Raw genomic sequence first — 12333 nt, 5'->3', positions numbered from 1 at the left:
AAATGTACAGAAATGGCCATCGCTGGTGGACTTTTTTTTCCTCCCCGTCGGTAATAACAATGACCGGAGAGATGTTTGCCCTCGCCTGGATAAAGAGAACCTCTGAACCCATGTTGACCAAACGCTGCTTACTGCTGTTTCACACGGCATCGCGGCCCATTATCTGTAGTTTGCAATAAACACTGTTTCTAAGACGCCCAACTCAACGACGGGGTAGGAGTCCAGCAATGGATGCTCGTGACCGAACTTGCACTCGTGACAACGGTGACCAACCGCAAACCGAGGCAGTGAACTCAGGACGGTTGAACCTCGAATGGTGTCGCATGGGCGGGCCACCATACACGACAGGTGTAGGGCTGCGTTGTGGGCAGCAGAGGGCAGTGTAGCAAAGATTCGTTGAACCGTGGGTTTTGTGAAGCCCGTCCGTGTGGACCCTCGATTGGTATGCCCTCGTATGCACGGTGCACTTTTCTCCGGGTTCTTGGGGTCTTCCTCGCGCATGGAGCAAAACGTAACCCGGTCACGTCTCAAAAGAGTCGGATGAGGCTTGGCCCGGTGAGACTTTCCCCAAAAACTATTTTCACTTTGCCCAGTTAAGTCGAGTACTTAAACCGATATAATCCGTGGACTAAATCTATTACTGGCCTAATGGGGCAGTCCGTCTATATTGGCATGCATCTGTATTGGTGCGCGCACTGCGCTCTCCAAGGCAATTACAGCCTCGCCCTGCACTTATCCCTCAACGCAAACGTGAAATCTGAGCCCTCTGCCATTATCCTTACTCCACGCCTTGCGCGGGGTTAACTCCGGTGTCAATGACTGCCGGCGCGTTCGTCGTCGCTTGCTGCAGAGGTTCGCGATTCTCGTCCAGCGGCCGTCCTGATTAATAACCGCGGTGTTTTATTATCCACCAAGTCCCGTCACTGTGCTCCACTGGGAGCGGACGTTAACGAAAGATGCCCGTGGTGTTATTCGCAAGGGTATAGGCCCCATTGTGTGCCGGCGTCATGGTGCGCATTTGCCACGAAGTACTCCATCGGAATATGCGGAGCAATCCCCCCCCCCCCGCACGACTGCGAAAACTTGACAGGACCCTTCTGAAAAACAGTCACGAGACTCGGTGAGGCTTTCCTGGGTAAACGAGTGGAATAGATAAATCATTAAACCCCTGCACCCCGCACTATACACCTGGACTGATATCCACGGATTAATTTATCACTGGTAGACTGGAGCAGGAGACACGTGGCTGTTAGTCATTGTCAGAGAAATACTGGATGTGGTGTGCCGGGTACCGCGAGTAGTTTCACCCTGACAGATTTAAGCGAATTAAAGCCCTGTGCTTTATAACCTTTGTACCTTGGTACCCAGGAACTTGTACCACAGCCCCAGCCAGCATTGGTTATCGCAATAATCAACTAGCAGCCTGCACCTCAACCAGCGCCCAGGCACCTTAGACACTACACCAGAAACCCTCTAGACTCTTCACTGAGCACCCTGCCTGGATCCAAAAGCCAACAACCACCAATTTTGGCAAATCACATAGTACCTGCGATCCAGCACCATGAACCCTTGTACCCAGCACCTTAAAACCTCGCTCCGCATCATGGACTCTGCGCCCCCATACCTTATAGAACCCACACCACCCAGGACGCCTCCCTCACCCACACACCTCACCCATCACTTTGAACACCTCACCCATCATCCTTGATCCAGAACTTACACTTAAACCAGCTGCGCCTTGGAGCCAGCACCTTGGAGCCAGTTTCAGTTTTCAGTTTATTTATTTTGGTATAGCCCTGTGAGCCATTCGGCTCTTGAATCGGGTGCAACCACAACAAACAAAAAACAAAAACAATAAAAACATCTTAAAGTGACTATGTGACTGTGGAAACAGAAAATCCAAGAAAAAAACAGCAAAATATTCCTGAAAAAAGCACCGTACACCAACGCTGTGTGCAAAAAATCCCAGTGGGATGCAAGTCAAACAACAACAACCACAAGAAAACTTAGATTAAGGCCATCAGTCTAACTCCGTACTACAATAAAACATGTACAAAACAAAAAAAAACGTTTTCCAAATCACCAAAAAATAAAGCCATAATTGCAACGTAACAGTGATCACAGGAACTGTGACCGAATTTTAACAATAAATTACATAAATAACATGTAACACCAAATCCTAGAGCCACAGCTGACTGCGTGAGTTACTCCACAACAACAGAGGCATCAGTCGGAGTATCAGGACCTCTGGAGCCAGCGCCTTGGAGTCAGCGCCCTGCCAAAAAACCTGCCACCCATCTCGGCAGGGCGCTGTCCATTCCAAGAAGCGGGGCGTGTGCGTGCCAACGAGGGAGGAGGGAGGTGGGGGGGGGGGTACCGGCACCAACCTCCCCCCATCGCCGCCGCGGGCCCCCCTCCCCTATCACCCATCCCCCTCATCCCCTTCGCGGATCAGGGTGCGGGCTGCGTGGGAGGAGACCCCGTGACGCCGGCACCGCCCGGGCCGCCATGGCGCGCAGTGCCCCGGGGAGGGCGGGTCGAGAGGGCGGGTATAGAGGGCGGTCTGGCCGCTTGTGAACGAACGCCTGGGGCTTTCCGACGTCTCCTACTCGCCTCATCCATCCTCGAGCTCCTCTCCTCGCCGTGTCTCAGCTGGTTACAGGTAAGAGCCCCCCACCCCCCACTCCGACCGCGCTCTCACGCCACCACCGCTGCCCCCCTCCACCACCCCCCTGTTACCTGTACGGAGATCCCTCCGCATCACCCCCCCCCCCACCCGCCAATGGAGGAGCCATGGGTGGCGAGACCCGCCCCGGCTTCCCCCGTGGATGTGAGCAGGAATGGACGGACGGTGGCAGTGAGGGGATCGAACCGAGGATGTTTTTAGGTTCGAGACCGGAGGCGGCGCGCAGGTGTGCGATGTGGGGTTTCCGTACAGGTGTGTGTGTGTGTGTTGGGGTAACATCGGCGCGTGATTACCTGGGTCGGTAGCCCCCGTACAGGTGTGACTTTAGATCGGGGCCCGTACAGGTGTGACTCTACCTTGGCAGGCATTAAGCGTGAGCTTATCTGTATCTCGCACCGATGTGGTCTTATCTGGGCTCAGCACAGGTGTGGGTTTTCCTGTAGACGATACAGGTGCGTGCTTACTTGACCTCAGTAGAGGTGTGTTTTACTTAGGGTCTTCTTTACCGGGGGTTATATACAGGTGTGTATTTACCTAGGCGCAGTAGAGGTGGACCTGGACCATGCAGGTGTGTTTCCGTGCGCATATACGGGTGCCAGTTTACTGTAAAAGTAGAGGTGTGCTTTTATCCGAGTTCCACACAAATGTGTAATTAACGCGGCTCCATAGAGGCGTGTATTTACGGAGGCTCCGGACAGGTGTATCTTTACCTGGGCTCCTACAGGTGTGTATCTTTACCTGAGCTCCTACAGGTGTGTATCTTTACCTGGGCTCCTACAGGTGTGTATCTTTACCTGGGCTCCTACAGGTGTGTAGCTTTACCTGGGCTCCTACAGGTGTGTATCTTTACCTGGGCTCCTACAGGTGTGTATCTTTACCTGGGCTGCTACAGGTGTGTATCTTTACCTGGGCTCCGACAGGTGTGTATCTTTACCTGGGCTCCATACAGTCGTATTTTAGTTACGGGTGTCTGCTTACTGGGCCATACTCAGGTGTGTATTAGTATGGGTCATACTCAGGTGCGTTAGTATGGGTTATACTCAGGTGTGTTAGTATGGGTCATACTCAGGTGTGTTAGTATGGGTTATACTCAGGTGTGTTAGTATGGGTTATACTCAGGTGTGTGTTAGTATGGGTCATACTCAGGTGTGTTAGTATGGGTTATACTCAGGTGTGTGTTAGTATGGGTTATACTCAGGTGTGTTAGTATGGGTTATACTCAGGTGTGTATTAGTATGGGTCATACTCAGGTGTGTGTTAGTATGGGTTATACTCAGGTGTGTTAGTATGCGTCATACTCAGGTGTGTTAGTATGGGTTATACTCAGGTGTGTGTTAGTATGGGTTATACTCAGATGTGTGTTAGTATGGGTTATACTCAGGTGTGTTAGTATGGATTATACTCAGGTGTGTTAGTATGGGTTATACTCAGGTGTGTGTTAGTATGGGTTATATTCAGGTGTGTGTTAGTATGGGTTATATTCAGGTGTGTGTTAGTATGGGTCATACTCAGGTGTGTTAGTATGGGTCATACTCAGGTGTGTTAGTATGGGTTATACTCAGGTGTGTTAGTATGGGTCATACTCAGGTGTGTTAGTATGGGTTATACTCAGGTGTGTGTTAGTATGGGTTATACTCAGGTGTATGTTAGTATGGGTCATACTCAGGTGTGTTAGTATGGGTTATACTCAGGTGTGTGTTAGTATGGGTTATACTCAGGTGTGTGTTAGTATGGGTTATACTCAGGTGTGTGTTAGTATGGGTCATACTCTAGTGTGTTAGTATGGGTCATACTCAGGTGTGTTAGTATGGGTTATACTCAGGTGTGTGTTAGTATGGGTTATACTCAGGTGTGTGTTAGTATGGGTCATACTCAGGTGTGTTAGTATGGGTTATACTCAGGTGTGTGTTAGTATGGGTTATACTCAGGTGTGTGTTAGTATGGGTTATACTCAGGTGTGTGTTAGTATGGGTCATACTCAGGTGTGTTAGTATGGGTTATACTCAGGTGTGTTAGTATGGGTTATACTCAGGTGTGTGTTAGTATGGGTTATACTCAGGTGTGTGTTAGTATGGGTTATACTCAGGTGTGTGTTAGTATGGGTCATACTCAGGTGTGTTAGTATGGGTCATACTCAGGTGTGTTAGTATGGGTTATACTCAGGTGTGTTAGTATGGGTTATACTCAGGTGTGTGTTAGTATGGGTTATACTCAGGTGTGTGTTAGTATGGGTCATACTCAGGTGTGTTAGTATGGGTTATACTCAGGTGTGTGTTAGTATGGGTTATACTCAGGTGTGTGTTAGTATGGGTTATACTCAGGTGTGTGTTAGTATGGGTTATACTCAGGTGTGTGTTAGTATGGGTCATACTCAGGTGTGTTAGTATGGGTCATACTCAGGTGTGTTAGTATGGGTTATACTCAGGTGTGTGTTAGTATGGGTTATACTCAGGTGTGTGTTAGTATGGGTCATACTCAGGTGTGTTAGTATGGGTCATACTCAGGTGTGTTAGTATGGGTTATACTCAGGTGTGTGTTAGTATGGGTTATACTCAGGTGTGTGTTAGTATGGGTCATACTCAGGTGTGTTAGTATGGGTTATACTCAGGTGTGTGTTAGTATGGGTTATACTCAGGTGTGTGTTAGTATGGGTTATACTCAGGTGTGTGTTAGTATGGGTTATACTCAGATGTGTGTTAGTATGGGTCATACTCAGGTGTGTTAGTATGGGTCATACTCAGGTGTGTTAGTATGGGTTATACTCAGGTGTGTGTTAGTATGGGTTATACTCAGGTGTGTGTTAGTATGGGTCATACTCAGGTGTGTTAGTATGGGTCATACTCAGGTGTGTTAGTATGGGTTATACTCAGGTGTGTGTTAGTATGGGTTATACTCAGGTGTATGTTAGTATGGGTTATACTTAGGTGTGTGTTAGTATGGGTTTTACTCAGGTGTGTGTTCATATATATTATTTTCAGGTGTGTTAGTGTGGGTTATACTCAGGTGTGTATTAGTATGGGTCATACTCAGGTGTGTGTTTATTTGTACCAAGCACAGGTGTGAGTCTATGTGACCCCCACACGAGAGTTGACTTTGCTGGGCTCTGTACAGGTGTGTGTTTACCTGGCTACCATACAGGTGTATTTGTGTGTTTACCTGGCTACCATACAGGTAATGTGTGTGCGCGCATGCCAAGTAACCACTGCGCTATAAACCCAGGGACCCGAGTTTGACTCTCGCTCATGACAAATCATAGTAATGAATATAGGAACTGGTGCTTGGCCACCCCTTGGTCGACTCAGCCGTAAAATAATATTTGGTGCGGTATGAAAACATTAGCACTGAGGTGTTGGCCACCCACCACCCCCTCGTGTGCCGTACCTTCCTTCATCGGTGCTCGCTAACAGGACTTGCCCCAAAAGTCAAGGCGAAGGCTATACGGGAAAATCTTTGCGTTATTGTCTTGGCCAGGTAAGGACGGGTATTTGCGTATTTGCATACGTGGTCCCGCCCGCACAGGTTTGCATTTCCTATCCGCCGTGTCGAGGTGCAATGCGTTAAGAGGGTGTCGAGAGCTCCCCAGTCGAAGCTTCACTGCTCTTTCTCGTTCAGCATTGGCTTTCTCTAGGTTCCCCCCCTTTTGCAGGGTATGGATACTGTTAAGCCAGCAGTGGATAGATCACGTCTGATGATGAAGCTGAAAGACATTTGTTATGTAAGTAGTAGGGAGCTTTATGCCCTGATTATTCACTATTCACCTCCCACCGACGCACCGCCATTTATGTGCACATGTATTTGTGCGTTGAACTAAATACGGAGTAACGTGCAGCCTTTTGTCCACTGCCTGATGAAGGGCTTGCCCCCACGCCGTATCAGTGACGGGCGTTGTTTGACCGTCGTCACGCTCGGTTCGTGTCTGTTGGCAGTGACGTTCGCCACTGACCTGTAATTGAACCCTGCTCGCAGGGCTTACAGCGCAATGCTGCTAACTGCCATCACCGCTTCCTCAATGCAAATGTAAAATGACATTCACGTTGCACAGCTCATTGCCATCCAACAGCCTTCATCCAGAATAAAAAAAACCATAATCGAGTCTCAAGATTGGCCAATATCAACCGAGGAAAAACCCAGAATACGCAGAGAAAACCCGCACGTGCAAGGTGATAACATTAAAAGCTCCACACAGATAGACGTCAGAATCCATTGCTCTACCACCGTCTCCTGGCCACCTCGCAGCAATATTCCTACAGCACCTGGTAATCCCCAGGTAGGCATCGGCCGTCAAAGCACGAAGCAGGCACAAACCCGCTTAGCTTCTGAGCTCCGACGAGACTGGGTGCGTTCCCGGGCGTGTGTGGCCACCACTGTGTGCATTAATATTCGGTAACGAGTCTTTCCCACGTAAAAAAAAAAGCAAACTAAAAAAATCAAATGACGACAACAATGGTCACCGTCATGTCATTCGACATGAGAGAAAAGTGTTGCTGGCTGGATTAGTGGCAGGCCCGCGTGCGTGGTGGCGACGTCACAGCGCGAATCTGCGCGATGACGTCACCCGCACCCCCACAGCCTCGAGTCGGGTTCGTGTGTGTTGATGTCTCGTCCCCCCCTCCCTCCCTCACCTCCGATCTCTCCACCCTTCTCCACTCCCCCCTCCACCCCGGCCGTGTATCCCGCGCAAAATCCGTGGGAATGCGCCATCATGCTATCGCACCTCCGATTGGCCGCGGTTGGCTACGTACGGTGCGAAAAAAGTTCAACATATATGCATATATATAAAAAAAATCGCTCATTGGCTGGGGAGGAAACGTCGGACGGACACGTCCAAAGTACACGCGGACTGCTAGTAAATAAAACAAATAATTACACTTGCTTAGGTAAATAAATAAAAGATTGTTGTCATATCTTATCACGTTTTTAACTGGTTTCCCTATTTCTGTAACATGCAAAGCTCAAACCGATACCGGTCGTTTGTATCAAGCCCTGCGAAGCCACGATTGTAACCGTGACCTGTACCGCGCAGTAACATCTGTACCCTCCTCGCAGGACACCCCTGAAATAGAGGCTCGGAGCTCATTGGGCCCTTGCTGCCGAAATAAATAAAGTCTAAACCTACGCAGGAAAGCCTCGCAAAAGACTCTCGGGCTGTTCGGCAAATTCCACTCGCGGGGAACACGGAGAGGCTCGTGTGGGGCTTGTGGGAGTGCGATTGCCGCCGCGTGTGTTTTTAACGGTGGCGGCGTCTCGTCCCCAGGCGCTCGTGCTCGGCGCTTCCTCCTGCTCCTCCTGCTGCTCCTAGCCGCGCGTGGCTGCGACTCGGCGTTGTTGAGCGAACTAGGCCGCTGGTGAGTGCGCAGCTCTCTTGGGGCCACGTCTCGCTGCCTCGCGGTGGGGCTGGGACAGACGCGGCAAACCTTCTGCACCTCCAACCGACACACGCGTCGTCGTCGTCATCGTCGTCGTCACGATCAGCCCCTCGCCCACCTTCACCTGAGCCTCATGAGCATCATCAGCCCCTTGCCTCACCAACCAAATTCCCATCATCATGATCATTTGGACTGTCACCACATTGCCATCAGAATCATTCAGCGTTCTCCTCTGGACCACACCTCCAAATCGTTGATCCATCACCCCCAACCATCAGTCACCCTCACCATCAACAACAGCAACTGCCGTTTGCCATTAATTGGCACCTATGTCACCATGGCACTTGTGCCAAACTAGGTACACCTTGAGGCCATGTGAAGTGTTGAAGGCTCGCTGCTGGCAGCAAGTCACAGGACAGGCCCAGGTGCCATGGCTTGACCGAGATGATTGGCAAATGTCCCACATGTGTTCCCTACTTGTCACCTTGCTGTATATTAGCCGCCCGGTGCTCCGCCCGTTGTTGTGAGCTTCGCTTCTCTGCACTCCACTTTTGTTGGAGGGCGACTGCCTCCAACTGCCCAGTAGCGTACTCCACGAGCCTCCTCCATGGTGAAAACACCCTCGCCATCACCCCTCCATCACCCCTCCATCACCCCTCCATCACCCCTCCATCACCCCTCCATCACCCCTCCATCACCCCTCCATCACCCCTCCATCACCCCTCCATCACCTCTCCATCACCCCTCCATCACCCTCGCCATCACTCTCGCCATCACCCCTCCATCACCCTCGCCATCACCCTCGCCATCACCCTCGCCATCACCCTCGCCATCACCCTCGCCATTCACTCTCGCCATCACCCCTCCATCACCCCTCCATCACTCTCGCCATGACAATCACTATCACCCAAACCTTACAGGCAAGTGGAGCTGTTGGGCTTGGGGTTTGGATGCATGCAGAGGAGGCGGAGGAATATCTGAGTGACGATTTATCAGTGAAACATTTCTCCACTAGTTTCCACGTCGCTCTTCGTAAATTCAAGTTTAGTGACTCACTGGCGGTGCTGCGTGCGTGCGTGCGCGCGAGTACGTGCGTGCGCGCTGCACTGTACGTTGATGCGCGTGTGGTGTCCCCGTCTCCGCTGTGGGAGCCCCAGGTGGTGGCATGGGTGGGGTCACGGTTTGCAAAATTCCCCGAGTAAGGTGCGGCCTCTGCAGGACCGGTGCCAGGGCAGGCTTTGCTTTGCGGTGTTATTTTGAGAACGCAACGAACTCCGAGCCAATTAAACGACCGTTGCCGGCACGGAGCGCGAAGCGATTTTGGGCAAGAACGTCGACGGGAGTTTTTGACTTCGGATTCGGCCGCGCAAAGTCTCAAGCCACCGGTGTGCAGTAGGAGGAGCGTTATCGGTCAGAACTTAGTACATTGGCACGTGCAAAATAATACGTTTGTAAACGTGACGTTACGAGCCGTCCGCCGGGCCTTTATTTAACGAAACGCGAGCGTGAACGTACTCGTGACACCGCTGCGTACTCGTGACACCACTGTGTACTCGTGACACCGCTGTGTACTCGTGACACCGCTGTGTACTCGTGACACCGCTGCGTACTCGTGCACGCCGTCGCGGCGGCTGCCGCGTCGTGAACCGGCTCGGTTCGTCCTCGCCACCGATGTTTGCCGTGGCCGGGAAGCAAAACTCACGCGGCACTGACAGCCGCGCCTCCGCCCCACCGCAATTCGCGATTACGGAACTAAAACAAACATACGATCCGCGTTTGCGTTTGGGGCTGGGCCACGCGGTGGGTTTCATGCCGAAATTCTCATCGTTAAACCCTCCGTCACCCAACAAGGTTCAGCATTTACATCGGGAGCGGCTGTTAGGCTTGAACTTACGACCGTGTCACTCAGAGACGCGCACAATCCCGTCGGACCTCGCAAGCTACCGGCATTAGATTATTCATACTGGAGGAATCTAATGAGCTATACAGCTCTTTTAAACGGGGTTGAGCCTGGATAGCGCTTGCGTGCATGACCACCGCCACGCGCAATCGCCTTGTCGTGGGGCATGCGGGGCTAATGCTGGACAGCGGACGGCAGAAAGGTTAATCGCTGTACTGCACTTCTATGCTCCCGCATCTCTGCTCTATCCCTTCACCAACTCGCACTGACTAGCACCGTGCAGTATTGTATAACAATCGCCCCTCCCCCCCCACGACCCGAATGGTGTGTGGGGAAGGCACTCATCCAGCAGTGGAGTGACAGAACTGTACGTGTACATGCACAGTGCTGGCTGGAATGTGTGTCACTGTGGTGTCTATGGCTGTGTTGGTAATAGGACACCGCCGTTATTATTATTATTATTACACATGTTAACCCTTCAGGAGATCCTCACTGAGTCTCGACTCTTTTTCAAGAGGCCAAATTTTCGTCGTGGGGGGGGGGGGCGGGAGTGTGATGTTGCCGCTGTGTTCAAACCCAAATTGAGTCATTTGCAGTGTGAGTTTTCAGCAATGAGGATGTTTTTGGCCAAAAAAACAGTTGCATTGTGGATATCGGGGGGAGAACGTACAAAACTTCACGCAGAAAGGTGGCCCGGGTCGAGAATCGAACCCAGGCGCTTCTTGCTGCGAGACACGAGCATTGCCACTGGCGCTACCACTCTGCCGCCCTAAACCAGCACCCACCCTTGGCATTGCGTCACCGTGCCAACCGTGGCTGGCGAGCCCTGGACCGGTCGGGAGGTGCTTCGCTCCGCGTGCGTAAAGGGGCTTCCCTCCGCGATACATTCGGAAATGTTTACTGCTGCGCCCGTGCGTGCCGCTGGTGGTTGGCATGCCCGATGGGGTCCTTTCATGACCCAGAGGTCTCAATTTTATATCGGAAATAACGAATGCACTGGACACGTTTGGTTTTGTCGTGGCGTAACGTGCGACGAGGTTGCGGGGCGAAGCTGCGAGGTCTCCCGGAGCTGAGAGGTGGCGACGAGGCGCGGGTACAGCAATGGATTATTGCATGCATCTGTGCGGAGATTTTGTCTCTAACTCCGTCCGGTTTGCTCCGACGTGAAGCCAGACTCATGAATGAATTGGCCAGAAACTCCGATGTAGCAGGAGCCTCCTGCAAAAGAGCCTCAAGATGTTTTCCTGGGTAATTGAAGGGCACTGTCATTTTTTTCGGATGGGGTGGTGAGCGCGATGCACTGAATCTGGCGAGCTCGGTTCAATTCCCCACCACAGCTCACACCAGTGGTGATTACGTGAGCCGGTCCCCGGGCCACCCCCCCCCCCCCTCCTCCTTTCACCAGCGCGCACGAACGAGCGTGCTGACGTGCGGTGAAGCAGGCCCAGAGACCAACACCAAAGTGCCGCCCTCTCCTTCGTAGACCAGAACGGATCTCGGAGGCAGCTCCGCGATATCCACTTTCCGCGGGCCGCTCTCTCAACAAGAAGGCTCGCGGCTGCTATGCGCGAGAGATCGTAACGGAGTCTCCGTCTGGTGACGCGACGGCGACAGCGCCATGGGCGGTTTAGGAGAGGGTTCTAGCAGCCGCCGAGACCGAGGAGGGGCTCGCGAGGCGGTGCGGCACAGCGCGGCGGTCGGCGATGCCCTCGTCCCCCCGCCCTGGGTCGTGTCCCAGCGCCGTGTCCCGGCACACTGGATGGGGCCCGCCGGGCTGCAAGTGCCACGGTCCCTTGGCAAGTCCCTCCGCCGCCGCCGCCGCCGCCACGTACTGTGAGGAACTCGACAGGAAACCGATCGCGCGACTGTTGACGCGAGATTAGCTCGGGTGGGAGGGGGGGGGGTGAAGGAAAAAAACGAGAAGTCACACGGAGAGTGAGGAATCTAAACAGCCGCCCGCCCACTGCCTACACGTATGAGCGCACACTCGCTCCATCGCACGCTCGCTCACTCGCAAACACGAACGCTAGGGCATCGGTCGCTGACTGTCGTGCGTCCTGCGACGCTGCCTGCTGTACACAGGTGTGTGGTTGTGCGTGTGCGTGCGCGCGCGCGCGCGCGTGTGTGCACAGGTGTGAGCTATTGCAAATACAAGGGGCAGCAGAAAGGCCTGAGTGGCGGCCGAAGCTCTGTCGTGCCGCGTTAGGAGAGGCATCGCCGCGCTGTAAACCTCTGTCAATACCGTGCCGTGTGTGCGTGTGCGATTACTGTGCATGTTGTGATGTGCAATATGCGGAGGGGGAGCGGCGGTGGTTCGCGGCCTTATGCGACGAGTCCGGTGAGAGCCGAGTTCCGATCCCTGGCCGCGGATAACGTCGACA

General features: G+C 52.7%; 1 protein-coding gene across 3 annotated transcripts in view; it reads left to right on the top strand.

Moving 5' to 3' along the window:
- Window positions 1–2469: 2469 nt before the first annotated feature.
- LOC116943489 (uncharacterized) overlaps window positions 2470–12333 on the top strand; it is a 59938-nt gene continuing 50074 nt past the window's right edge. The window contains exons 1-2 of one of the 3 annotated variants that reach the window (XM_032956330.2): window positions 2470–2662; window positions 7941–8031. The gene's annotated coding sequence lies outside the window, so the exon portion shown is untranslated. Of the gene's footprint in view, window positions 2663–7940; window positions 8032–11893; window positions 12035–12333 lie in introns of those variants that run through there. The other 2 variants (XM_032956335.2, XM_032956331.2) reach the window with 2 other exon arrangements.

This window comes from Petromyzon marinus, chromosome 18, assembly GCF_048934315.1.
Source record: "Petromyzon marinus isolate PM22_M1 ecotype Great Lakes invasive population chromosome 18, UKy_Petmar_22M1.pri1.0, whole genome shotgun sequence".
Lineage (NCBI taxonomy): Eukaryota > Metazoa > Chordata > Hyperoartia > Petromyzontiformes > Petromyzontidae > Petromyzon > Petromyzon marinus.
This window is presented reverse-complemented; position numbering and strand designations above follow the sequence as displayed.